The sequence below is a fragment of the Erpetoichthys calabaricus genome, chromosome 9, assembly GCF_900747795.2.
Source record: "Erpetoichthys calabaricus chromosome 9, fErpCal1.3, whole genome shotgun sequence".
Classification (NCBI taxonomy): Eukaryota; Metazoa; Chordata; class Cladistia; order Polypteriformes; family Polypteridae; genus Erpetoichthys; species Erpetoichthys calabaricus.
In genome coordinates this window covers 171,871,372-171,897,521 of record NC_041402.2, presented here as the reverse complement: position 1 = coordinate 171,897,521, position 26,150 = coordinate 171,871,372, and the positions used below count along the sequence as shown (strand labels likewise).

At 41.1% G+C, this 26,150-nt stretch overlaps 1 protein-coding gene across 6 annotated transcripts in view; it reads left to right on the top strand.

The window, feature by feature from the left end:
- Positions 1 to 26,150, top strand: part of pknox2 (pbx/knotted 1 homeobox 2) — a 275,865-nt gene that overhangs the window by 65,579 nt on the left and 184,136 nt on the right. For all 6 annotated transcript variants that reach the window (XM_028810406.2, XM_028810404.2, XM_028810405.2 and 3 more), the window contains exon 2: positions 5,928 to 6,013. The gene's annotated coding sequence lies outside the window, so the exon portion shown is untranslated. The remainder of the gene's footprint in view (positions 1 to 5,927; positions 6,014 to 26,150) is intronic.

The window sequence follows — 26,150 nt, the reverse complement described above, 5'->3', positions numbered from 1 at the left end:
ACTGAAGCTGCTCTTCTGTCTGGAGATGACACTGTTTAGTGGATGCAGTGGATTCTCCATAATTGATAGGAGCCTGCTGAGCGCCCGTCGCTCTGCCACAGATGTCAAGCTGTCCAGCTCCATGCCAACAATACAGCCTGCTTTCCTCACCAGTTTGTCCAGTGATGAGGCGTCCTTCTTCTTAATGCTGCCTCCCCAGCACACCACCGCGTAGAAGAGGGCGCTCGCCACAACCGTCTGATAAAACATCTGCAGCATCTTATTGCAGATGTTGAAGGACGCCAGCTTTCTAAGGAAGTATAACCGGCTCTGTCCTTTCTTACACAGAGCATCAGTATTGGCAGTCCAGTCTTAATTTATCATCCAGCTGCACTCCCAGGTATTTATAGGTCTGCACCATCTGCACACAGTCACCTCTGATGATCACGGGGTCCATGAGGGGTCTGGGCCTCCTAACCACCAGCTCCTTGGTTTTGCTGGTGTTCAGGTGTAGGTAGTTTGAGTCGCACCATTTAACAAAGTCCTTGATTAGGTCCCTATACTCCTCCTCCTGCCCACTCCTGATGCAGCCCACGATAGTAGTGTCGTCAGTGAACTTTTGCACATGGCAGGACTCCGAGTTGTATTGGAAGTCTGATGTATATAGGCTGAACAAGACCGTAGAAAGTACAGTCCCCTGTGGCGCTCCTGTGTTGCTGACCACAATGTCAGACGTGCAGTTCCCGAGATGCACATACTGAGGTCTGTCTTTAAGATAGTCCACGATCCATGCCACTAGGTATGAATCTACTCCCATCTCTGTTAGCTTGTCCCTAAGGAGCAGAGGTTGGATTGTATTGAAGGTGCTAGAGAAGTCTAGAAACATAATTCTTACAGCACCACTGCCTCTGTCCAAGTAGGAGAGGGATCAGTGTAGCATATAGATGGTGGCATCCTCCGCTCCCACCTTCTCCTGATATGCAAAGTGCAGAGGGTCGAGGGCGTGTTGAACCTGTGGCTTCAGGTGGTGAAGCAGCAGCCTCTCCATGGTCTTAATCATATGTGACGTCAGCTCACTAGGACGTGATACCTTTGGGACTGGGATGATGATGCAAGATGTTTTCCAAAGCCTCAGGACTCTCCCCTGTTCCAGGCTCAGGTTGAAGATGCGCTGTACAGGGCCCCCCAGCTCCGATGCACAGACCTTCAGCAGTCATGGCGATACTCCATCTGGACCCGCTGCTTTGCTGGCACGAAGTCTCTTCAGCTCTCTGCTTACCTGCGCTGTTATAATTATGGGTGGGGATGTCTCTTCTATGCTGGTATCAGCAGAAGGATGTGTAGAGGGTGCAGTACTCCGAGGTGAGAGTGAGAGTGTTAGGGTGGTCAAACCTGTTAAAGAAGTTGTTCATTTGGTTTGCTCTCTTCACGTCTCTCTCGATGGTGGCACCCCGCTTCGAGCTGCAGCCAGTGATGATCTTCATCTCATCCCACACTTCCTTCATGCTGTTATTCTGCAACTTCTGCTCCAGCTTTCTCCTGTACTGCTCCTTCGCCGCCCTGAGCTGGACTCTGTTCCTTCTGCACGCGCTTGAGCTCATGCTGATCACCGCCTTTAAAAGCCCTTTTCTTTTGGTTCAAAAGGCCCTTGATGTCACTTGTAATCCATGGCTTGTTGTTAACATAGCAGCGTACAGTTCTTACTGGAACTACAATGTCCATACAGAAGTTGATGTAGTCAGTAGTGCAGTCAACATCCTCCTCAATGTTCTCATTATGTGATCCCTGCCTGCAGGATATCCCAGTCTGTAGTTTCAAATCATTCTCTCAGAGCCTTCTCTGCCTCAGGGGACCACTTCCTGAATGAGCGTGTGGTTGTAGGTAGGACCCTCACTCTTGGTTTGTAGAGAGGCTGAAGCAGAACCAGGTTATGATCTGCTTTCCCAAGCGCAGGCAGCGGGGGTGGTGCTGTATGCGTCTTTAACGTTTGCATACAGTAAATCAATAGTCTTATTTCCCCAGGTGTTACAGTCCACATACTGGGATAAGGCAGGTAATGTTTTGTCCACATGGTTAAAGTCTCCAGCGATTAGCACAAGCGCCTCAGGGTGCTGTGTTTATAACTTAGCAACAGCTGAATGGATGATGTCACTCGCTATCTCCATGTCCGCCCGAGGTGGGATGTAAACAATAACAACAATGACGTGTCCAAACTCTCTGGGCAAGTAATAGGGAAACAAACTTACGGCCAATAGTTCGATGTCCCTGCAGCAAGTGGAGACTTTGACGTTAACATGTCCAGAGTTACACCACCGTGTATTAACATAGAGAGCGAGTCCTCCTCCTTTGTGCTTCCCGCAGGTACTTGCATCTCTGTCCGCTCTAACTGTGCTAAACCCGGGTAGCTCCACGTTAGCATCTGGGATGGTGGTAGTTAGCCACGTTTCGCAAAAGCACAACAAACTGCATTCTCTGTAAGTTCTGACATTTTTCACCAGCGCAGCCAGTTCGTCAATCTTATTTGATATTGAATTCACATTTCCCAGGATCACAGAAGGCACCGAAGGCTTAAAACGCCACATTCTCGCAAGTCGCTTCATTTTTAGCTAAGTGCCGGCTCAGCTGCCACGATACCACCTTCTTACCTCGTCGGGTAAATAGGGAACCACACCAGCACTGGCATTTGTTAGTATAAGACCTGTGAATACTTCATATTAACAAGTAATTTACCATCATGTCAATATGCCATACTGCACAGAGATGAGTAACTCATCTACTGATGTTTTATAATTGTTTTGAAAACCAAAGAAGCTTTTGTTAATGCATTTTTATTTAAGAGTACATAAGTAATAGATGCATTTTTGCAGTACCTAAACTAAAGCGTTACTGAAATCACTTATTAAGAAGGCAGGCTCAGTTGCAGGATTCACTCTTGACATTGAAGTAGCAGAGGAGGAAAGAATGAAGACCAAACTGAAGGTCATAATGAACAATGCTGTAACAGGGTTCTTCATACTTACGATATTAGGCCTGTATAATGCTTCACTGCAACTGCTCTCGTATCCTTTAGCCAAGTCAGAAGTTTTTGTTTTTTTTTTGTTGTTCTTGCGTGTATTTGTGTGTTGTTTTTGCTTATTAGATGATTTCTTGAACTTCTTCATTGTGTATCTTACATGTTGTATAACTCTGTGATGGTCAGTGTCATGTGCTGGGCCAGTGACATCACTTTAAGAGAGATCATAATGAACAATGCTGGACTTTGAGCCAATGAATCATTCAGCAAAAATGTATAAAGAAATGGTATGGGGGCTCCTTTATACTTATGTCAGTGTGCCTATATGATGCCTTACTGTGACTGCTCTTTTATTTTCATTCAAGTCAGAAGTTCTATCTATCTATCTATCTATCTATCTATCTATCTATCTATCTATCTATCTATCTATCTATCTATCTATCTGTCTGTCTGTCTGTCTGTCTGTCTGTCTGTCTGTCTGTCTGTCTGTCTGTCTGTCTGTCTGTCTGTCTGTCTGTTGATTTTGATAAATACAGTAATGAAATAGATTTCATAGTTAAATTCACTCAGCTTCAGTAGTGTTCTCAGTCAGTGCTGGGTATTTTTCTTCAGATTACAGCAGATTTTTAAAGATTACAAAAGTCACTCAATCGGGGTGTCCCAATTTTCAGTATCTGAATACAGAGGCTGTGATGATGTACTGAGGATGCAGTTCAAGCTAATCGTGCATTCACTCAGTGTGTGCATGTAAGACTATTAATTTGTTCAGTGGTGGTGGTGGGGGGGCACTTTGTTGGTGGGTCTGTAAGTCTGAGCCTAAGTGCAGTGGGATAAGCACTCAGTATAAATGATGGTGCTGAAGATCACTTCTCTTCCTGCAGTGACAGTGAGACTCACACAGGGTCTGAAATGCTGTCCGGTTCTCTGATTGAGGGAAATGGGTAGTTGTCGCTGCCTGAGTGAGGGAGAAGCAGCTGGGTTTTCATTGCTGGTGTGACAGTCTCAATAGATTGTCTGGTTTAATCGCTCACACCTCCTGCCTTCCCCAGAGTCCTGTGGAGTATTGTTTTACGGATAATTTCGTTAGCCCTGATGAGATTTTACTAATTAAATCTCCTCTCCGCTGGAGACTCCCTCTCCTGTTGATTGTAGTGATTGTTTGTAGATCTTTTAAGACAAATAAACATTTGCATTCTGTCGCCTCGGGGAGGGTAGATTGATGTGGGGGCATCACTAAGTCACAAAGTCTGCTTCTGTTTCTTGTTATTAGGAGGAATGAAGGCGGCCCCACTGACAGGGGTGTCCATGTATTCATTCTCAAAGGACTTAACTGTATGGTACATTGGTGAGGGTCTTTGAGCTGAGGTGGCTGGTCTGCTACAAGTGTGTGAAAGAGGGCAGTAGCATGGGTCATTTGTGTGAGAGTGGTGGACAGTTAGTTCAGATTGAGCTGCTCTGACTCAAGTGAGTAAGGAAGGACATGCTGAAGCATTACTGTTTATATGTATGGCTTAGGCCCAAGATGATTTTTTTTTACTATTGAAGTCCAGGCAGTTAAATGACTTGCTCAGGGTCAAACAGTGAGGCCAGCCAAGAACTGAAATGGCAACCTTTTGGTTCAAAGTCCAGCAGTTTAGCCACTACACCGTACTGTCTGAATGAAGAACATGAAGCCTGTGAGCATGATCAGGATCGAATCTATGAGTATGGTGGACATTCTGGTTCAGCTGGGTCAGTGAGAAGGCCACTCTAGTCCTAGTGAATCATGGGGGAAGTCTGAATTTTGTGGTGCAGTAAGTGACACACTGTTCCAGTGTGGTGCTGAGGTGTCACCCGTGGCACTCGGGTCCCAATCCAGGTGGTTTGGCATGTGGTGGGTGTGGCAACGTGCTGTCAATGCATCTCCTCCTAAGTGAGCTGCGTACAGTACGTGAAGTTGAGGTGACTGGTTTGAATCAAATGTATAAAGCAGATTGGCTGTATTGGTTTATATGAATGAGCAGAACAGGTTTGATCACTCTGGCATTTTAATAATGTACAGTAAATCTTCTGACTTTAGTATGTGAACTTGAGAGTCTTTATTTAGGTTTGATGGAAGTATAAGAAAGGGGTATGCAGTGTGGATAAAGCCAATGTCATATTACACAAATTCTAGTTGGATGGGATGTCAAACTTGATGTCTATAGTTGCTGATCTCATCACCTGAGTAAGTTGGATTGCATGACTAGACATTGCAAGGTATGTTAAGTTAGACAACTGCACGATTTCACATTTCTAAAGTATTGCAAGCCCACCTCTGCAACTGACAAGCTGTATAATGTAAAAGAATCTTAATGTGTGTAACAGAAGGGGGTAGGTTGGCTTGGGTGTGCCTTTTGAGCAGTCTGAGAATCTGCTGAGCTGTCTAAGAGAGGTGAACCTTTGAATGATGAGTGTGAGCACTCTGACTTACAGTAGGTGTGGGAGTGAGACTGGCAGCTTGGCCGATTCATGCATTAGTACGGTATACTTTTGCATCAGAAGTCCAGAGGAGGTGACCAGTCTGGATAGATATGGCCAAGTTATGCATTTCGACACATTTTCATAAAGAATGAATTAGGTGAGATGTGGACAATTTACTTTGGGTGAGTAAATGAGATAGGTAGTGTGCTACAGGAGTGTGAGTGAAGTGTGGAGTCTTCTTTCAGGACTACAAAGAAAGTTAATACAGTGAATAGTCTCCTGAAGGGTGAGTAGGGTGTGCAAGTGGTAATTGAGGTAAGGTCAGCAGTCTGGTTACGTGTGAGTGAGGTGTGTAATGAGTGAAAGATACAGTGTGATGGAGTGCAGAGTAGGCATGTATTGTTATTGTACATTTGGCTGACACCTTTATCCAAGGTGACTTACAGGTTAAAGGTATAGAATGATTGTCTATATGTCTTTTTTCCACCTGTAGGGACCCAGCCATATGAAGGCTGATGGGAAATGCAGTCTCTCACAGCTCATTTGAAGGCACTCTGGTGAAGGTTGTGATCATTAGCTGTAAGTATTGTGCTTGTCTTTGTTCTGTTTCTCTGTTGTTTTGAATTTCTCTGAAGTAGTTTCTCCTCAATTGATTTGTGTATTTGGGACTTTGTTCCTTAGGAACAAAGGAAAATAATTTTACATGTTTTCAGTATTTTAAATATGTTTCTTTTTTTCTTACAAGTTTTGGAAATAAGCCAGGGGCTGACAGTTACCCCCTCCCTTGTAGGACATTTTAAACTTCAGAAGCTAAAGCTCCACAATGACCCCTAGCAGGCACCAGGCTGCCCTTAAAAGTACATTTTCTGGTTAGAGTTTCTTGTCTGCTACGTGCTTTGTTTTTGAGGTTTCACACCATTTTAGCCATATCATGTGCTGCCCTCTCAGCAGTAATGTCATTAGGGTAGACCTCCTGTTGGGATTTCAGTAACAGAACATAAGGAATATGTTTAAACATCCTAAATACACCAAGTATAAATACTAAACAATAAATTAACATAAATATATGAACAAAAAAATAAATAAAAATGCATGGAAAATAATGATACAATAATACAATTGTAAAAAAAAAATAACAATACAATGGAAAGTCTGAATTAACATAAGCCACCTTAATTCTGGGTGTTTATAAGAAATGTAATGATTTGCTTCATGAGATACATAATAAAACAAGAATAGTTATGTCATATATTTGAAATATTAAAATGTGTGCTTCATAACTGTGGTTCCCAGTTTACATGTTTAAAATCAAAATATTCTCAGTTGTAATAGAAAGTTGTCACTTTACACCCTGTGATAGAGGTAGGCTAGATCACTAGTGAAGGCTCAGAAATCATTAATAACGTCATATTCATAATCAATGACCTTGACATAGTCTAAAACAATACCCCACATGTTTATATTTAAACTTTTTCCTTTTTAACCTGTTGGGATTGGCTCTTAGAGGGCCAGGACCACCAGTAAAAATCAAAACAATCAAACTATTATCAGATTTGTGATCAGCAACCTGAAATTACCTAAACCAACACTCTACATGCCTTTATTATTGATGGCCATATTTTGAAGTAAGGAGGCATCAGACCAAAAAAACTGAAGTGATTTCAAAAGATTCATAAGTAATAGATAGATAGATAGATAGATAGATAGATAGATAGATAGATAGATAGATAGATTCTTTATTAATACCAAGGGTAAATTCACATACTCCAGCAGCACCTTACTGATACAAAAAACAATATTAAATTAAAGAGTGATAATAATGCAGGTAAAAACAGACAATAACTTTATATAATGTTAACGTTTACCCCCTTGGGTGGAATTGAAGAGTCGCATAGTTTGGGGGAGGAATGATCTTCTCAGTCTGTCAGTGGAGCAGGACAGTGACAGCAGTCTGTCGCTGAAGCTGCTCTTCTGTCTGGAGATGACACTGTTTAGTGGATGCAGTGGATTCTCCATAATTGATAGGAGCCTGCTGAGCGCTCGTTGCTCTGCCACGGATGTCAAACTGTCTAGCTCCATGCCAACAATAGAGCTTGCCTTCCTCACCAGTTTGTCCAGGCGTGAGGCGTCTTTCTTCTTAATGCTGCCTCCCCAGCACACCACTGCATAGAAGAGGGCGCTCGCCACAACCATCTGATAGAACATCTGCAGCATCTTATTGCAGATGTTGAAGGACGCCAGCCTTCTAAGGAAGTATAACCTGCTCTGTCCTTTCTTACACAGAGCATCAGTATTGGCAGTCCAGTCTAATTTATCATCCAGCTGCACTCCCAGGTATTTATAGGTCTGCACCATCTGCACACAGACACCTCTGATAATCATGGGGTCCATGAGGGGTCTGGGCCTCCTAAAATCCACCACCAGCTCCTTGGTTTTGCTGGTGTTCAGGTGTAGGAGGTTTGAGTCGCACCATTTAACAAAGTCATTGATTAGGTCCCTATACTCCTCCTCCTGCCCATTCCTGATGCAGCCCACAATAGCAGTGTCATCAGCGAATTTTTGCATGTAAGTAATTCTTATGAACATAATCAATACAAGCCAAGGAACAGATCCTAGTTGTAATGTAGCAGGTGACTGTATGATGGGGGTATACAGTCCAACTTGCATACAGTGAGTGTGAGATCTGGAGACTGATGCGGGTATGGGTGAGTGAAATAGACAATGAGTCTAATGTGTCGGGCTCAGGAATGACTGAGGTGGACAGTTTGGCACAGGTAAGAGTGAGGTGGACCTTATGGCTCAGATATCTAAGAGAGATGTGTAGTGTGAGTCAACATGTTCAGATCAGTGAATGAGACTAGCAGTGAGATGGACATGTAGACATGAAGGTGATGGTGCAGGTGTGGTTTAGAAGTGAGTTAGGTAATAAGTATAAACGTATTTTATGCAACATTATCTATCTATCTGTCTGTCTGTCTGTGTCTATGATAGATAGATAGATAGATAGATAGATAGATAGATAGATAGATAGATAGATAGATAGATAGATAGATAGATAGATAGATAGATAGATAGATAGATAGAGGGGAAAGGACGCTCTCACTCTGATGTTTGAGTGAGATGTTTAGGTAGAGGATTTGGCTCTGGGTTTGCATCTGTCTTGATCACAACAAAAGTGAATGAAGTGGTCAGGTGGGCAACAGTAATGGTTAGTGTGTGTCTGATAGATAACTCTGCCCATGTATGAGTGAGGCTGACATGGTGTGCCTAGTATACAAACAAGGTGGATGGGGTTTTAAGGGCCACTCTTGTCTCTGTCATTTCACTGAGACTCATCATTCATTCAGCTCTATCCATTTCACAACACCTGTGTAATTCGTGGCTGGCTGTCCAGGGGGAGATTTCTTTCCACAGGAGACAATGCCTTTACTTGTTTGCACTGACGACGGCAATGGCCTTTTAGTTTGTGAAGACAAATGAAGTGCAGTTTGCCAACACACCAGCTAGCCAGTGGTTTTCACATTCACATAGTCTGGGGTCGTTTTCTATTACAGGCATCTCAGGGGACTGAGGTCAGCGTGAGGCCATGCCCCCTTGCCTTCTATTCTGAGAATAATCTCTCACTGCCAGACTGACAGAGAAAACATGCCCTTGCACAGCTCCCCTGAGTCCCTCCACAGACTTTTTCTGTTTCTTTTTTTCTCCTGATGCCCCCTTTTCTTGTCTTGCAGAGGGACTTTCTATAGTCCATTTTTTGCGTGGATGCTAGCAATCATGGCTGACAAACAAGTACTTACTGTTGTAACCGATTTCTGTTCTTCTGCTTGGTAAAAATAGTTTTTGAAGTGTGCTGTCCATTTTTAAGAATTAATACTAATGGGACCTCCACCATGGAGTCCTGCGTGCACAGGGGTCCATATCCTTGGTCTTAGTGTGCACTGTGACTGAAGAATTTTAAAGAAGCAAATCTGACAATTCTGAGACAGTGATGGAGCCTCTTACTACTAACCTGTTATATAATCCTGAATTTTACTTGTAAAAAGTGAAAAAGATTTGTAATGTGTTAGCACCAGCTAAAAGTTACCTATTGTGCTGAGCAGACTCAGTATCAATACTGTAAATATCTTAGAGGTACTAATGAACACTTAATCCTTCGCACTATTCAGAAATCCACTGTTGTATGGGGACCTTATAGGATCAGGTGGTCAGACTAAAAAACAGAGTGATGACACCAGCAATTAGACAAACCTGTGTGATTAATTCTTATAAGAGACAGACAAAATCACACAAAAGATAGAGTCTGGTTAATCAAGGGGTTCAGTTACAGCTGTAATCTGACATCTGACAGGGGTCAGTGTTAGGGCCGCTGCTATTTTTAATATATATATAAATGATTTAGATAGGAATATAAATAACAAGCTGGTTAAATTTGCAGATGATACCAAGATAGGTGGATTAGCAGATAATTTGTAATCCGTTATATCATTACAGAAGGACTTGGATAGCATACAGGCTTGGGCAGATTTGTGGCAGATGAAATTTAATGACGATAAATGTAAAGAATTACACATAGGAAGTAAAAATGTTAGGTTTGAATACACAATGGGCGGTCTGGAAATCGAGAGTACACCTTATGAGAAGGATTTACGAGTCATAGTGGCCTGTAAGCTATCGACTTCCCAACAGTGTTCAGAAGCCATTAAGAAGGCTAACAGAATGTCAGGTTATATAGCGCCTTGATGTGTGGAGTACAAGTCCAAGAAGGTTATGCTCAACCTTTATAATGCACTGGTGAGGCCTCATCTTGAGTACTGTGCGCAGTTTTGGTCTCCAGGCTACAAAAAGGACATAGCTGAGCTAGAAAATGTCCAGAGAAGAGCAACTAGGCTGACTCAGGGCTACAGGGGTTGAATTATGAGGAAAGATTAAAAGAGCTGAGCCTTTACAGTTTAAGCAAAAGAAGATTAAGAGGTGACATGATTTAAGTGTTTAAAATTATAAAGGGAATTAGTACAGTGAATTGAGGCTGTTATTTTAAAATGAGTTCATCAAGAACACGAGGACACAGTTGGAAACGTGTTAAGGGTAAATTTCGCAAAAACATTAGGAAGTTTTTCTTTACACAAAGAACGATAGACACTTAGAATAAGCTACCAAGTAGTGTTGTAGACAGTAAGACTTTAGGGACTTTCAAAACTCGACTTGATGTTTTTTTGGAAAAAATAAGTGGATAGGACTCATGAGCTTTGTTGGGCTGAATGGCCTGTTCTACTGTTCTAATGTTCTAATCTGATCACTATAATGAAATTGAAAAACAGTATCTACCACCATCCCGTGGGTCTAAATAAGCCCAGCTAAGTGTATCGTAGCTTAGTACCTAAGAAAACGGACCTTAGAACAAATGTTGCTGATTCAATCTATGTTGTTAGAAATACAATCATATGAAAAAGTTTGGGAACCCCTCTTAATTCTTTGGATTTTTGTTTATCATTGGCTGAGCTTTCAAAGTAGCAACTTCCTTTTAATATATGACATGCCTTATGGAAACAGTAGTATTTCAGCAGTGACATTAAGTTTATTGGATTAACAGAAAATATGCAATATGAATCATAACAAAATTAGACAGGTACATAAATTTGGGCACCCCAGCAGAGATATTACATCAATACTTAGTTGAGCCTCCTTTTGCAAATATCACAGCCTCTAGACGCCTCCTATAGCATTTGATGAGTGTCTGGATTCTGGATGGAGGTATTTTTGACCATTCTTCCATACAAAATCTCTCCAGTTCAGTTAAATTTGATGGCTGCCAAGCATGGACAGCCTGCTTCAAATCATCCCATACATTTTCTATGATATTCAAGTCAGGGGACTGTGACGGCCATTCCAGAACATTGTACTTCTCCCTCTGCATGAATGCCTTTGTAGATTTCGAACTGTATTTTGGGTCATTGTCTTGTTGGAATATCCAACCCCTGCGTAACTTCAAATTTGTGACTGATGCTTGAACATTATCCTGAAGAATTTGTTGATATTGCGTTGAATTAATCTGACCGTCGACTTTAACAAGGGCCCCAGTCCCTGAACTAGCCACACTGCAACACAGCATGATGGAACCTCAAATAAATTTGACAGTAGGTAGCAGGTGTTTTTCTTGGATTGCGGTGTTCTTCTTCTGCCATGCAATGAGCTTTTTGTTATGACCAATTTTTGTCTCATCAGTCCAAAGCACTTTGTTCCAAAATGAATCTGGCTTGTCTAAATGAGCATTTACATACAACAAGTGACTCTGTTTATGGAGTGAGTGCAGAAAGGGCTTCTTTCTCATTACCCTGCCATACAGATGTTCTTTGTGCAAATTGTGCTGAATTGTAGAATAATGTACAGATACACCATCTGCAGCAAGATGTTCTTGCAGGTCTTTGGAGGTGATCTGTGGGTTGTCTATAACCATTCTCACAATCCTGCTCATTTGCCGCTCCTGCATTTTTCTTGGCCTGCCAGACCTGCTGGGTTTAACAGCAACTGTCCCTGTGGCCTTCCATTTCCTGATTACATTCCTTACAGTTGAAACTGACAGTTTGAACCTCTGAGATAACTTTTTGTAGCCTTCCCCTAAACCATGGGACTCAACAATCTTTGTTTTCAGATCTTGTGAGAGATGCTTTGAGGATCCCATGCTGTCAGTCTTCAGAGGAGAGTCAAAGGGAAGCACAACTTGTAATTGACCACCTTAAATTCCTTTATATCTCATGATTGGACACACCTTTCTATGAAGTTCAAAGCTTAACGAGCTAATCCAACCAGTTTGGTGTTGCAAGTAATGAGTAATTGAGCAGTGACAGGCATTCAAATCAGCAAAATTATAAGGGGACCAAAATTTGTGCACAGCCAGTTTTTCTCATTTGATTTAATTTCATACAACTAAATACTGCTTCACTAAAAATCTTTGTTTGGAAAACACCCCAATACCCAGATGTTCCTAGGAAATGAAAGATATACCACTGTTATCTTTTTTGTTGAAAGTAGAGAAAATTATTATGCAGGCTGAGAGGGGTTCCCAAACTTTTTCATGTGACTGTACATATATATTAATTATAAAGGTGTTTGATAATACTTAGAGTAAAAAGGCACTATATGACTTAAAGAAGGCTTGGTGCTTAAAGCTGGTGCCTAAGGACCCTGTGCTCTGGGTTGGGATCTGGCCAGTCTATAAGTTTGAAGTCTTCTGCTAATGTCCTCACAGGTGGCGCAGTGGTAGTGCTGCTGCTGCTTTGCAGTAAGGAGACTGTGGAAGATTGTGGGTTCGCTTCCCAGTTCCTCCCTGTGTGGATAGCGCTTTGAGTATTGAGAAAAGCGCTATATAAATGTAATGAATTATTATTATTAATGGGTACAACTCATTGCTTAGTGGCCTTTCTTGGAGTCTCTGTTTGCTGTCACTGACTCATTCTTAATAAAGAACAATGTCTGTCTGTCTGTCTGACTATGTCTGTTTGTCTATCATATAGTACCTTTCATGTCTTATCATATAATGTAGTACCTTTCATATCTATCTATCTATCTATCTATCTATCTATCTATCTATCTATCTATCTATCTATCTATCTATCTATCTATCTATCTATCTATCTATCTATCTATCTATCTGTCTGTCTGTCTGTCTGTCTATCATATAGTACTTTTCATATCTATCTATCTATCTATCTATCTATCTATCTATCTATCTATCTATCTATCTATCTGTCTGTCTGTCTGTCTGTCTGTCTGTCTGTCTGTCTGTCTGTCTGTCTGTCTGTCTGTCTGTCTAAAGTCTAAGTCAGTACCTCAAGCTGTCTGTGTATTTGTGTGAGATAAGCATCTGTCTGTGCCAGTTTAACAGAGCTAAATTCATGTCTTTTCAAAAATATTTTCTATTTTCATAGAACAAGACCTGATCACCGAGCTAACAGTGTCAGTGTCAGAACATGCGAGCAAAGCTCTCTGATAAGTGACACCGTATTCTGTTCTTGTTTGACTCATTTGTTAGTGGCTGTCCAAATCAAACAATTGTAATTAACTCTTACGCAATTTACTTTGTTGACATTTAATGGTAAGGGTTTATGGAGAAATGTGCCTTCAGTTTTACTCCCAAGTGGAATGATTCAGCCTGAAAAGCAGTTCCTCTAGCTTTTATTTAAACAATAAGTACTTCAAATTGTGTGTAAGGTTACATGTATACTGCAAGAATCACAACACTATTCCAGTTTTTCTCTTTTGTTTTACATTATTAAGTGAGCTCCTGCATACCTAGCCTCTGTGTTTACATGGGCGAAGCCTTGACATGACCACTATGTGCAAGTGAACTAGAGCTTGGACTTTGTTTATTTTCAAACCCGATCAATTTAATTCAGTGTCATCATCAGAGTCAATCCTGACAGCACTGATTAGAAAGCAGGAATCAATCCAGAATGGGCTAGCAGTTTCTAACAGGATCCACTCCCTAAGATCAAGCCAATCTAGAAATTTCATTTTTGGGGTGTAGGAGAAAAACAGAGTTACTCAGAGTAGAAATCCATGCAGTTGTTTGGACTTCTGGACTCCACCCAGGCTACTACTTTTGGATGCGGTTTTCCATGTCTGTGCCCTTCTTTGTTCTTTTGCCCTTCTACACCACACAGTTCTCCCTTGTACACTGGTATTTCTGCCAGAGCTCACAGTCACTTTGTTCACTTCTGTTTCAGCTGTTTAGTGTTTTAACCTTTTCTCCACCCTTTTGGATTCTGCCTTGGTCTAATGTTTTCACTAGATTTGCCAGCCTGGACTTTGACCTCCAGTCTGTTTTCTTTTTCTTTATAAATTTCTGACTGTAAATTAATGTCTTGAAATTTGTTTGAACTGCTCACGTGCCTCTTGCCTCACTGTTTGTCAAGCACGATGAGGCCTGGGTTCACCACCAGTTCCTCAGGGTCCATGTCAGGGAGGCTAGACCTGAGAAGGTTGGGCTATGTGAGCCACCAATGCCTGAGGTGCTGTTACTAATAGACATGACCCAAGTGTTTCTTTATTGTATATAAATATTCTGTACAGGGATGCTGGGACCAATGTTTGGTGTGTATTGCTCACTGTGTCACGATTGGCTGTTGTTTTACCACATTGTTTCTGAGATTTTATTTAATAATTTCTGATGTTTCTTATATTTTGTGGTTGTTTTAAAGTGTTCATTATTTGTTTGCATTTTCCTGTGACACTATTTTATTTTAAATGGGAGGCAGCATTTTCAGTTGTTTCTATGCAGCAACGTCAGGGGTCACAAATGAGGGGTTTGAGGGGGTCACAAGGTATAAAGGCCGATCCCACGGGTTGATTTCTTAACCTAGTTTGTAGATATCTCAAAAGACAATAATAAAGTTTGTCTGCAGTTTTCTCCTCGATTCCTTTTGTGATTTTTTCAACTTTGCATTAGGGTTACATTTGTGCTTTGATTCTGGATATTTTGATCTTTCAGTTTTGACCTTCTTTTCATTATTCAACTCCTGTTTATCTCATGTGTCATGTCAGAAAGAATAAAGGAATCGTTAGATAAACAGAAGGTAAATACCAAAGGCAAAATCTGAAAAATAAGGAGATCAAAAAGGGAATCTAGGGAGAAAACCTTACTGTGAAGTAAAACACATAGCTGAAAAATCAGAAATGGATCAGCTTAAACAAAAAAGAATGTACATTAAGTTTGTGTTTCTTTGAGGAATTTGCAAAATTGGACAAGGAATGTAACACCCCCCCCCCCCCCAGTGACCCCATAAATTACTTGATTCATGCCTGACCTTTGACCTTGATGTTAGTAACTGCATAGCAACCATCAGCACTCAAAATAGCATCTTGAAAAGAAAACAAATAATCACAAGATATAAAATGACCTTCAAAATAACAAAGTAATCATCCAAAATTATATTTCATGAAGTATAGGTAGCAAAAGCATCTTACACCATGACATCCAGGTCTTTTTATTGCCTTTTGGCACAATATAATACTGTATGCTGTAAGTCAGCCTCTTTAATGTAATGTACCACAGAAATATTGTGGTATTAGTAGCTGTAAGTGGGAGACAACCAGGAAAGTTAGGCTACAGCCTGGTAACTCCTTTTAATGACAAAGTACCGAAAAGACGGCCTTCAAAACAACTCGGAACAAAAATAGTGCTGTATTTCTCTCTCTAAGGTAGCAACAGAGTAATAGTAGCTCTGTCCTTGTCAAGTGTCATTTGGACATCTGATGCCACCTTCCGTGAGAGCTGGTATTGCAAGGGGCTGGGCTATCTCTAGTTATTGGGGCAGAGTTAGGCGTTCTTGTTGGGTCTTTTCTTGACTGCAGAAGAGGAAGGAGAAGACAATATTAACAATAGCACCCCCTCTCATTGTCAGGTGGAAGTGCTTGCCATTTCAGAGCCATGCATGCATGACCCAGTATAGCTAAGCTAGAAGATTGGGTGTGTTTTTATTTTAAGTGGATAGCTGAGTTTAGTGTTTTTTGAAGTCCTGAATCTTATTCTGTAATTAGTTTGACTGAATTCAGTCATTTTAGTAGACCTAAACATATATTGCATTTTGCCACTGTCCCATTTTGTTTTGCAAGGTTTTGTCTAAGGGATGAGGTGTCACAGAGATAACTTGAGAGGCAGCATAAAAAATGAAAGTAAGTAAATGAAAGAACAGAGGGTCTAACAGCTCCAGGGAGGTTTCTTAGATAGGAATCCTTGGACAACAACTTAGAGATAAAAAATGATGGCACCTTAGGTTAAGCCTACACAGGGAATGGTCACTTCCAGCTAATGGATACCTAAAGTCAATGTCACATTTCTTTTTTTGTTTTGGGCTATGTCAGATTTGCTGATCGCAATTGCTGATCTCTTGTTGCACCATGCCAAATTACATGACTGAAGAATTACATGACTGAAGTCACGTTTACTGACGAAGCACCAATATTCCAGCATAATAATAATAATAATAATAATAATAATAATAATAATAATAATAATACATTTTATTTATATAGCGCCTTTCCCATGCTCAAGGCACTTACAGAATAAATAAAGAACGGCAGAATATACAGTATATAGCATTGTACAAACCAGATAAATAAACAAAGAAGATTAAGACAGTAAATTCTGAAAAAAAAAAAACAGACAACATAATTGATGGTCTAGCACACACATACAGGTTACATTGGCATCTTGACATAGATGTAAACTGAGAGAAAGGTAATAAAGTCAAATAGAGCTAAAAGCCTTCCTGAACAGATGAGTTTTGAGTTGTTTTTTAAAGGAATTCATGGAGTCAGCTGACCTGATTAATTTCGGTAGGTCATTCCAGAGTCTGGGCGCTATACAGCTGAAGGCCCTGTCACCCATGGAGTGTAGATTAGTGAGGGGCACAACAAGATTACCAGAATCAGAGGACCTTAGTGGGCGGGCAGGCACATAGTGATGGAGGAGGTCACTGATGTAGTTTGGTGCGAGGTTATTTAAAGCTTTGTAGGTTATTAGTAGGATTTTATATTCGATTCTGTAGGACACAGGGAGCCAGTGAAGACGGAACAGGATGGGTGTGATGTGCTCGCTGCTGCTGGTCCGTGTAAGGACTCTTGCAGCTGAGTTTTGAATAAGCTGGAGCTGTGATATAAGATTAGAAGGGGCACCTGCCAGTAGGGAATTACAATAATCGATGCGGGATGTGATAAAAGCATGGACAAGTTTCTCAGCATTAGAGAAGGAGAGGAAGGAGCAAACACGGGATATGTTACGGAGGTGAAAGTAAGAAAGTTTCTTAATGTGATTTATGCGGGCGGAATAAGTGAGGGAGGAGTCAAAAATGACACCAAGATTTTTTACAGTAGAGGCAGGTCTGATGAGATCACTGCCAAGATGGACAGGGAAGGAGCTCATTTTATTAAGTTGCATTTTAGTCCCAATTTGCAGGAGTTCAGTTTTATTGCAATTTAATTTTAAAGAGTTCTGCTCCATCCAGGTTTTAATTTCACTAAGGCAGGTTGTGAGCTGAGAAAGCTCTGATGAAGTTCCACTTTTAACATTGAAGTAGAGCTGAGTATCATCTGCATAAAAATGATGACCCAATCCATAACTACGGATAATATGGCCAAGGGGAAGCATATAAATACAGAAAAGCAGAGGACCAAGGACAGAGCCCTGAGGGACTCCTTGTGTGACTGGCACGGAGTTGGATCTGCTGTTGCCAAGACTAACAAACTCTTGCCTATCAGTCAGATAGGACTTGAACCACTGGAGGGCAGTGCCAGAGATACCCAGCATGTTCTCCATTCTGGACAGTAGGATGTCATGTCTGACTGTGTCAAATGCTGCACTGAGGTCTAACAGAATTAATATGCTGGTTTGTCCAGAGTCTGCTGCCATAAGCAAATCATTGGTTACCCGTAGCAGAGCAGTTTCACAGCTGTGCCGCGCCCTGAAACCAGACTGAAAGGGTTCCATCAAATTATTAGAGGTTAGGTAATTGGTGAGTTGGGAAGCTACAACACGCTCAAGAACTTTTGACAGGAAAGGTAAGTGGGAAATAGGCCGGAAATTGTTAAGATTGTCAGCATCAAGGCCAGACTTTTTTAACGTTGGGGTTACAGAAGCAATTTTAAAAGTGAGCGGCACAGAGCCAGTGTCAAGGGATGAGTTTATTATTGTTGTAACAGTCGGGATTATGGCATGAAGGCAGGATTTAAGTAGTGTGGTGGGGATGGGGTCCAGTACACAAGTAGTCGGCCTCATCTTACAAAGCAGGTTATTAACAGATGCAGATGTGACTGGTGAGAACTTAGAGAAGGAGCTGGATGGAGTGGGAAAACAGGGAGAGATATAAACAGATGATATATTTATGTTAGTTGAATTATTTAGATCTTTAATTTTGTTATGGAAAAAGTGGAGGAATTCCTCACAGACTTCAGTAGAAGAGGTAGTTGGACCAGATGCGGGTTCGAGTAGTTTATTAACTACAGAGAACAAAACCCTTGGGTTATCATGGCTACTTTCTATTATTCTGCCATAATGGGTGTTCTTGGCAGAAGTTAGTGCTTCTCTGTAAGCTCTTTGGTGGTCAGAGAAAGCCTGGATGTGCACGGTGAGGCCAGTCTTACGTGACATTCTCTCAAGGCGTCGGCCAGCTGCTTTCATAGATCGCAATTCTGAGTTATACCAAGGAGCTGAGCGTTTAAAGGAAACCTCCTTATGTTTTAAAGGAGCTGTTTTATCTAATGCTGAGTGAAGGGCTGTGTTATAGTGGTGAACAAAACTATCTAGTGTTGGTGGAATAGGTGCAGACAGTAAAAGATCAGAAATGGATCCAGAAAGGATAGAGGGACAGATATTTTTAAGGTTTCTGTAAGAAATTTGTCGTTTACAGGTAAGAGGTGGGAGAGGTAATGAGACAGTGAAAAATACTGCTTTATGGTCAGAGAGTCCCAAATCAGTGCTGTAAATGTTGGCAACAGATAGTCCAGAAGTGCAGATCAGGTCCAATATATGACCGCCACAATGGGTTGGAAAATCAACATGTTGTGTCAAGTCAAAACAGTCCAGTAAGGACAGGAATTCATTCCTCAGTTTAGATGTGGGGGTGTCAATATGGATGTTGAAATCACCAAGAAGGATAATTCTCTGAGAGTAAGAGCTTAGGTGGGTCAAAAGTTCAATCAGATCTGATAAGAAGGATGCATTGTATTTTGGGGGACGATAAAGAACAATGAGTGAGACAGGACCTGATTCCGTTATTAGTTTAAGAGCCAGGCACTCAAAAGACAATGGGCAGTCAATTGGGATTCTTTTAACGTTTAAGTCTTCTCTGATAATTACTGCCAGCCCGCCGCCATGTCTTGAGCTGCGAGGCTCTGAGTGGAAAGTGAAACCAATTGGAGTCGCCTCTGTGAGAGACGCAAATTCGTTTGGTTTTTGCCAAGTCTCCGTTAGACACAGAATATCAAGTTTGGTGTCAGTGATGAGTTCTGACAGCACCAATGCTTTGCCATTAAGAGACCTCGAGTTAAACAGTGCAACATTACATAATGAGGCTTCTTTCTGCACAGAGCCGCAATCAGGGTTTATTTCCACATAATGCAAATTTGGCACACCGACAATTCTATTTCCAGGGTCATGAGAAGGACGGCGTATTCCTGAGCAAATGCTGCCGGTGGTCTTTTCATTCGCAGCCCGGCGGTGGCGGCGACCTGACCCGCGATGTATATATTTCGGGCGCTGCAAAATACCGGCGTCCTTTAGGATGTTGCAGTCAGACCATTTGCTCTGGACAAACTGTTTAATAAGAAGGAGTTTGTCATGAGAGTATTTTAGCATGATGCTGAGTAATACTTATCTGAATAGCAGTGGAGAAGCAGCACAGCACAGCGGAACCGGTAGGACAGGCGGGTGTGGTAGAGTAGGTGAGCGGCGATAGTAAAGCATCACAAAGCATAGCATGAGGAGGTAGCAGGAGTTGGAGGTTCCAATACACAGCCACAAACTGTAACGCTTGGTAATTTCAGGCGTGATCGCCCCGGAGCCAAAAGCCAGGTTAATAAGAACATCAGATCAATTCCCAGTCGTATAGTACTATAAGATGAAACGGGAGCAGATCAGCAAAGCGAATTAAATATAATCACGGAGACAGATCATCCCGAGGTCCTAGATTGCCAGGCACAAAGAAATGCTTGAAGGTTCTCGTCCCGTGATCCACAGACTCAGCTATTCCCAGTCAAAGTAGAGTCCATAAAATCTGTAAATATAAGCCAAATCCATACAATTCGAGTCAGCTGTATCCACGAACTATACGTATAATAAAAGAAATAAAACAAACGTAAGAAAGTGTAGAATTAGGCGAATTTTGTGAGAAGTGTTGTTTACAGGGAGGAGCGGCAACAACATGCGTGCGCCAGCGTCCCCTCACCTGTATAAGTGTGCCCAACAGAAAGTTGTTTTTGCCCATTCTTCTGAGAGTCAATAGCTTGTTGCCTGATGGAGCCAGCACTGTATGAAGTGTTAACAGCTGCAGTCAGTTCAACCGCAGTCTCTGCCCTATATTTCTCTTTATTCCATTCTGTTTTAGTACATAAAATATGAGACATCAGACAGACGAGCCTCTCTTCTGTTTGTGAGGTTCAAAATATGCTTGGTCCTTATTCTCTGTCACTACAGTCTATGCACTATACTACCGACTGAATGTCTGAATGCTCATTGGCTGTCAGCTCTCCTGCCTACACAGCCCGTCCTCAGATCAATGTGAAAATCAAAACAGGTTTGATTTTTATCATAGCCAGTCCCAGACTAGTTGGTCTCAGTCGTTGGGTATTTCACATTAGACAATTGTCTTCTTCAAGGGCATATGCCGCTGACTGCATCTCACTGGCTAAGATTATGTAAATGAAGGCTACAACTTAAAATTGTTGGAAAAATTGTATAATGTGACATAGGCTTAATTTGCTTTTCCCTCTAAGAGAGACTAAGAAGAACTGGCAGGAGGATAGCACAAGTACTCTTGTTGGCAACAGGATTACAAAGTAGAATGAGCTGAGATCCTGATATCTAGTTTAGTTAGTATTCAGCCTAGGTGCTGCCATATAGATGTGGCTTTTCAAGGAGAGACTGGAGCTGTGGTGCAATGGACTAATGGTCTTCCAACAGGTAAGAGTTTGGAGACCCACAATTGACCCCATAGGTGATTTTATGAGAAGAAATTAAAAAAGTCCAGAAATTGTCAAAATTGGGAACATTTTTTCAGACATACAGTAGTTTAGAGGGGCTGGTGTACCTTCTGGAGTTTTGGTCTGGAGTCTGGTGTGTATAGAGCTAAAGTATACACAGTACTAGGGGGCTCCGTCCCCTGCTCGCTTCGCTCGCCAACCCCTGGCGTTTGGGCATGACAAAGAGTGAGATGTATGAATTAGATATAGAATAGTGTGCAGGTTTGGATGATGCCTATAGAAATAAAAAATAGAGTGTTTGGCATAGAGTAATGTTTTATTGGAATATTTCTTTGTATACAACATTAGTAGTAAAGATGGTGTCTTGTCCTTGAATGAGTCTTCCTTGGCATGGATCATTTATAACTTTAAGTTTAACATCAGATGAACGTCGATCACGTGAGAAGGCAACATAAAGTTGTCCATGTCCAAAAACGGGTTCAGAGAGGTAGATGCCAACCTTGTCCATGGTTTGTCCTTGTGATTTGTTGATGGTCATGGCAAATGCAGGTTTAATGGGGAACTGTCGGCGTTTCAATGTAAAAGGTAATTCTAGCTCAGAACTTGTAAGGTCAATTCTAGGAATGAGAACAGTATTGTTAGCATGTGATCCTGTAAGAACTGTTGCTTGAATAACATTGTGTGTCATGGTGTTGACGACTAACTGTGTGCCATTGCATAAACCCTGTTTAGTGTTAAGGTTTCTTAATAGCATGATTATTGTTCCGTTTTTTAAGGGTAAGGTTGTGTTGTGGTCATCCGGCCGGGTTAATAGTGTTCAAATATTCTAAGGGGAAATTCAGATGTTCATTGTCGTCATCAGAGTCAACTTTGTCAGAGCTTAGAAAGAGCTGTGTCTCTCCAGGAAGTAATGAAATGACCTGGTTATTAATGTGATTAACATTAATATTTTTTGGACAGAATATAGTGCGTTGTGTTAACCACATATGCGAAAGCAGTATGGGCCATTGCCTTTTGGTGACCTGATATTTACTCCGGTAGATGCAAAAGCAAATGAACTATTGTAGGATCTAATGCAGTTCATAAAGTTTTTACTTTCAGGCACATCGTTAGTTAGAAGCTTCTGTAGATATTCAGGATATGAATGTAAAGGAGGCAGTCTAATCTGCCCCTTTTGACAACAACGTGTAAAATCATTATTTGTATTGCCAGTTGTTTCTTCTGGGAAGTTAAGTGAATGACAATGATTGCAAATGACATTCATTAATCCCAATGAATTTTCCTCAATAGTGGACTCATTATTGAAGGCGTTGTCTGCCAACTGGCGTAAGCGTTTAGCAGGTGTCTGGCACTGATGTCCGCGACGGGCATGTTTTGCTTGTGGCGTTTGAGTGCCGCGTTGTTGCATGTCCATTATTTGTGACGCGCTATTTTGGAGTTTTAATTGATTCGCCTCCGCTTTGCGAAAAGTCCGTTTCAGTCTACGTCGTGCATTGTTTGTATCGAGCCTTGTCCGTTTTTGTATGTCGGTCAGTTGAGCTTTCTGCTGTTGGAGTCTTGCTTGCTTATTTTCTGGCAGTTCATATGCGCGTTGTACACATCTGCGTTCATTTATTCTATCTCTTTGCTCCCTTTTTTGTATGTCTGAGACGCGAGCTCTTTCGGTTTGAAATCGTGCTTGTTTCGATGCAGCACTTTGAGACGCGCGCTGTATGCGTCTACGTTCATTGTGTCTGTCCATTTGGGCACGTCTCTGTAACGGGGTTACTTGAGCTTTGCGTTTTTTGATCCGAAACATTTTTTCTCCCGGAGTTTCCAAAGCGCGTTGTATGTGCCGCCGTGTATTTTGTTGTTTCATTCGTGTTCGTGTGTTTGGTCCCGTTATCCGATCCGAATCGTTTTGTACCCGTGACCGTGTATTCATGACTTATTTGTTCCTCAGCATGCGAAATATGGATAAGTAATAAGGAGGATCGCACTCACTGTTAATATGGAGCCTTTTCTGCAGTTGAACGGTTAATAGTGCTTTATTGTAAGGAGATCCACCTATGCTGACACCTATGCTGCCTAGTGTGAAGGTGTTGAGATGACGTATGTTTAATATGGACGTTTCCTTTAGAAATGTGGCTTTGGGTGTCACTTCTTATTGATGTGGGGGGGTGGGTGAGGATTGTTGTTGCGCGAGCGTCTTCTTTCTTTTTGTGTTCCAGGGGCTTGTTGAATCCCCCTCTTTGTGTGTGTCCCGTCCGTTGCTTGTAGGGTGTGTGGGGTGGTTTTGTGTTCTTTTTTTTTTGTGTTCCATGGGCTTGTTAAATCCCCCTCTTGGTGTGTGTCCCGTCCGGTGCCTGTAGGGGGGGGGGGGGGGGGGGGTGCCTTGCTGTTGTGCGCGAGCGTCTTCTTTTTTTTTGTGTGCTAGTTTCGTGTGCAATGGGTTTCGTGCGGCGCCTGCGTTTGACTACTTTTTTCTGTGCCTTTTCCTTTTTTCTGTGCTCGCGGCGCCTCATTTCTTTGACTCCTTTTTTCTGTGCTCACTCCTTTTTTCTGTGGTCTTGTCCGCCTCTCGCGGCCCCTCATTTCTTGGGGCGCCTGCGCAGTACGTCTTTTTGCGGCTACGGCCCATGGCCGGATGTCCCTGCGTCCATCCGGTTTAGCATTCTCGGTTAGTAATATGGATAGCAACCTCCATAGATAGGGTAACATGCTGATAGACGTTTGTTAATTCCAAAGTGTTCCTGGTTGAATTCACCAGCATTTTACTTCCAGAATGATTCATCATTAGAGTGTTGGTAACTGAGTGAATCCACAGTGCCTGATCAAGCCATGACTTGCAATCAGATGTGATGGCTCATCAAACTTATTTAATAATAGTTAACATTTCTCATTAATGGATGTAGGGTAGATCTGAAACTTTTCCATCTTACTTTATCCTCACTCCAGATTTGTAGCCCTTTCCATCCTTGGATGTGGTGCTCCTCTGATAAGGCGCAACAGAGCTCCTTAAGAGGTAGGGATCGCAGTGCTACCCGCTGAGTATGGGGCATTTAATATATCCCACTTTACATTCTTCAGAGTCTCTTATATTCTCAAATGATGTAGATGTAAGGTGTCTTTAGTTCTTCTGTTGTCACCCTGCAACATCTCTCAAGTACACAGCTTGTCCAAAAGGCTTGAGTATAAACTGAAAGTCACTACATGTTTTAGCAGCACTACAGAGTTGTGATAGACTATAAATTAGAGCTGGAATGAATAACTGAGAAATAATCCTAAAAGAAAAACTGAGCAAAAAAGACAACCATCTTTGGGTCACTTCTTTTTCTCTTTTTGCAGTTTCCGTCTTGTTACAGTGAGTTGGAGAGAACGACAGAGATTGAAGTGAGGAGAAATGGAGCTCGGCTTAGTGCTTACTGACATCAGTTTATTATTCACTTTAATGCAATCATTTTAAAGTGTAAATTAAAATAAGAGCATGTGATTGGCATCACAGACGCCAACCCAGATAAAAAAGATGAAGAAATCAGATAGCCGGTGAATGTGCACGTGATCCATGCTATAGGACTGAGTCACAATGCTTACGCATCCCATGCGCTCATGTTGTGGCCTACAGTGAAGTATGTGTTTTTAAGTCAGTTTATTTCTATATAGCATCCTCCAATGTATCTACAATGTGTTAACAGCAAATCCCTAAACTATACCATATTTACATACAGTACATATAATACAAACTATAGCAAGCACATTGTAAACCAGCATGACAACATAAAGACCATTATTATTTTAATTGAAATATGATATGTATGCAATGATAAACAAAGATAAGATGAATAGGTGCACAAGTTTATAGGATCATTATATTCACAGAGTGCAGTGAAATCACTACTTGCATATGCTAATCAAAAGATGGATGTATATTAGGAAATAAGTGTATTAGCCACACTGCAAGTACACATTAGTGTTTAATCATTTAATATGGGAATACTAGCTATGAAAAAAATATTTATTTAGAAGTGACACTTCAACAGTGTCTCTTCTTCAAAGATGTGCATACGGAGAAATAAAGAAGTTGCATTACTTGCTTATTTCCAGGTCTGCTTCTGTAAGATTATATTTTAAACTCAGTTTGGTTATTGTGTTTTTGGAGTTTCTGTGTTCTCCACACCTCTGCCTGGACTTTTCTCCAGATATTCTGATTTTATTCCCACATCATCTTCATGTGCAGGTTAATTATTGATGTAAAGTATTCCTAGTGTGTGTAACTATATCCAACAGTGGAATGGCTGCCCATCCAAATATGGTTCCTTACTTGTGCCCATTGCTGTAAAGATAGGTGACCGCAAACCTGGACTTTACAGGTCCTAGTAAATGAGTAAATGAATAGATGTTGAGTATTCAGAAAGCAAAAAACAAAACAAAACAAAGAAAAAAAAACATTGTAAAAATGTCAAAACCACCATTTCATTCATCTCTGCAAACCATGTGTAGGCCCTCCATAAGTGTAGAACACAAATGTTAAAATAGGCTTATTGAAACATGCAAAAGAAAAGTATACCCTGATTTATGGAGCATAAGTTAAAATTAGCTTGTCTGATAAGAGACATTAATGTGAAAAAAAAAATACTTTAATGTGTTTAGGAGCCCATTATTGACTCAAAACTGTAAATCTAGAAAGACAGGTTGAGTCATCTTAATACAATGAATATTAAAAACTGTTGAGAAAAGGCCAAAATCAAACAATTAGGGATAGCCGTTTCCCATTATTATCATCATAAGAACAAGAAAAAGAAGAACTCTTTGATATCAAAAAGCAAAATTTTAATTCACACTCGGTCACCAGTCCACACTGAAGCTATAAATATCATATTGTTATTCATCCCTCGTAGACTCTAGTCTTACATTTGTGATTTAAATTATTGTAATTATTTCCCTATAATTCACAGACTGAAGTTTTATAATAAGAATATTTTGTCTTGTTAGAGGCAACCATAGGAATCAACCTTTAATCATTTAAGACACCTGAGAGAACTGA